This window comes from Mus pahari, chromosome 17, assembly GCF_900095145.1.
Source record: "Mus pahari chromosome 17, PAHARI_EIJ_v1.1, whole genome shotgun sequence".
Taxonomy (NCBI): domain Eukaryota; kingdom Metazoa; phylum Chordata; class Mammalia; order Rodentia; family Muridae; genus Mus; species Mus pahari.
The window spans coordinates 57,151,954-57,155,171 of NC_034606.1; positions in this window are offsets into that span (position 1 = coordinate 57,151,954).

Sequence of the window (3,218 nt, forward strand, 5' to 3'; positions counted from 1 at the left end):
GGATCCATGCCATAATTCTAAGTAAATCCATTATCTTTCTTTCGTCTACAACATAGAGAAGTATATTATCAGACTGAATGAATGTTTATGGACAAAGCACGTCTTGGCCATAGCCAGCAGTATAGCTAGAGATTATACAAAAGCAGGCACTTCATTTTCAGCTCTTTCACTACCCAGTCAGTCTACAATTTTCATTATCTATGTATTTTTTAAGACATAGAAAGTGTTGATTAATAAAGGCATTAGGATATACCCAAGATTGTGACATATGAAGGTGAATTATCTCCTTTGCCAAAGGACATTAAAATGGCCTGGATCTAATTTGCTGAAATATGAATGTGTATTTGAAACTCATTCTGAGTTCCTTTGCTTACTTTGGGTAATTGCTTTGTTATTCATGAGAATTGTATACATGTATGCAATGTAAAATAATCACATAATCCGGTTTCCTTCTGACAAATCTGCCAGAGTCTACTTCAATATGTCTTCCTCCAATTGTCATGTCTTCATGTTTTCTTTCATTTTTATTTTCTTCTTCTCCTTCTCCTTCTCCTTCTCCTTCTTGTCCTCTTCATCCTCCTCATTATTATTATTATTATTATTATTATTACTTTGTTTAATCCACTAAGTCCAGTTGCTGTTGCTTGTTATGTATGTGGGTGTGGGACCTTTCACTAGAGCATGGAGTACATACTTACCAGTTGGAACACCCTAAAAAACAGAGATAGCTGCTATTAACATCCAATAGGTAATTGGAGAGCCTGGAGGGCATCCCCACCATCTACGCCAGAATTCTGACTGGATTGATGGAGGTCTTGTAGAGATAGCCACAGCTGCAGTGAGTTCATGAGTAAGAAAGACATGTCATGCATAGAAGCCAGCATTTCATGGCCCTCCTTCCCACCATCAGCTCGCTCTTTCTTTCTAGCTCTTCTTCTGTGGTGTTCCCTTAGTTTCTGGGGGTGGTGTGGTGTGTGTATGGGTCAGACATATCCCATTTAGGGTAAAAAACACTCAGTGTGTTATTCTCAGCACTTTGAGGAGTTATGAGGTTCTGAATTAGCTGCAACCCACTGCAAATCAAACAAACTATTACCAAGGCCGAGATCAACCCAACCATATGAGTGCAAGCATAAATATATAGAAGACAATTTGATAACATGAAGTTGGCAAAAAACAATTAGCAAGTTCTATCCTTCAGCCTGTGGCTGAGCCCTTGGCCAAGATGACAGTATCAGGCCTGAATTTCCCTCTTGTGGAATCCACCCAGAAAGTGAGTTCCCCTGTAACCGCCATGCCAATATTGCAGAAGTTGGCACATCTTGCCTGGAGGGTTGCTGTCCAGCATGCAGCTACTAGTGCTGCCTAAGACCACTGATATCTTTTCTCCTCCAACATTGTGCACAACTGTCTGGCACTATGGAAGCTAGCCAGCAGGTATGTGATGACTATTCTTAATCGTCAACCTGATTATATCTGAAATGAACTACAATCCAGCAATGGAGAACACACCTGTAATCTGCACCTTGAGACAGAAAGAGCACATGGCCTTGACTCAGGTCTTGAGGTGAGAGGACACACCTTTAATCTAGATCTTGCAGTACATCTTTAATCTGAGCTATACCTTCTTCGAGGTCTATATAAGGGCAATGGAAGAAGGAAGGGTCCATTCATTCTTTGCCTGCTTACACTCACTTTGCCAGCACATCCATCGGACCAGAGCTTACATCTTTGGGATTCCACTTTATACAGAAGACCAGCATAAACACCCAGCCACTTGAGACTGAAAAACTACTATCCTGAACCTCAGAATCACAGCTGCCTATTGTTGGATTAACTGACCCATAGCCTGCAAGTCATTCCAACAAATTTCATATATATATATATATATATATATATATATATATATATATATTACATATATTATATACATACATACATATATATATTATTATTTTATGGTGTTATCATACTCTTTATTCATGGATATGACTTATAGTATATGAAAACACTGTTCATGTGAATGGCACAACACATATATAGATATAGATATATAACACATACAATATAATATGTAATACATACAATATATGTAATACATACAATATAATATGTAACATATGGTTCCAAGAGCTGGGTATAAAGCTGTACACCACATGCCATGTTTCCCTAACTCCTCTTTTGGAAATGCTCAAATTTACATTTTCTCTTATAAAATGTTTCCCTGTTTTTTGTTTTGTTTTTCTGTTTTGTTTTGTTTTGTTTGTAGCCTGTGCCATTTTTCAGCCCTGTGTATCATTGTGTTTTAACTTGTTATTCTCTACGGCCATGGCTTTGGACATCTGTCCTCCCATCACTAATCAAAATGTTATAAGACTTGAAGTTCCTAATGCCGTGCCACAATCTGCTCATGCCTTACTTTTATAATAGGAAAGTCATGCCTGTTTGTAGGAAGATAAGACTGAATGAAGGGAAACTCTGAACTATATCAGCAAATAAAATTTATGTGGTAGCTCTGAAGTGGGAATTTTTGATTTCTTTAAATACTCAATTGTGTCATGTGGTGTTCTTCTGGAAACTGTCCTCTGACCTTTTGCTGAAAACAGACATTTCACAGGGTCTATGGTGTTTACAAAGACTACTGCTATGCTGTGCCATGCAGTGCCTTACTGGTCTTCACTGCTCTTCACTTCCTAGAGAGAAACATTCAAAAGAACTTCTTGTGGTATTCTGGCGGCTTCTGGCGGCTCATGCTGATTTCACAGAGCCTTATATTTTCTGCTGGATCACACCGTGGTTTCTGATTCGTGTTAGGTGTTTGCTATTGAACTGGACTGCTGTTAACCTGACAACCAAGAGTGGAATCACCTCAAGGAACTACTTCTAAACAGGTCCACAACCCTCCTTTCCTGTAACCTTTTCTTTCTCTCCTACCTCCGGTCAGCAGGCTAGAAGGGAGGTTGACGTGTTTAAGAACCCTAAATAAAATCCGTCTTAAAAAAAAAAAAAAAAAAAAAAAACAAGACTTCATAGATGTGTACAACATATACAATATAGCTTTTTATTTTGACAAAAAAAAGAAAAAGAAAAAGAAAGAAAAAGAATATTTCAGATATCTGGAACATCACTCCAAGGTTTCCTTGGCTATCGACAGCTCAAAAGAATATTTCAGATATCTGGAACATCACTCCAAGGTTTCCTTGGCTATCGACAGCTCA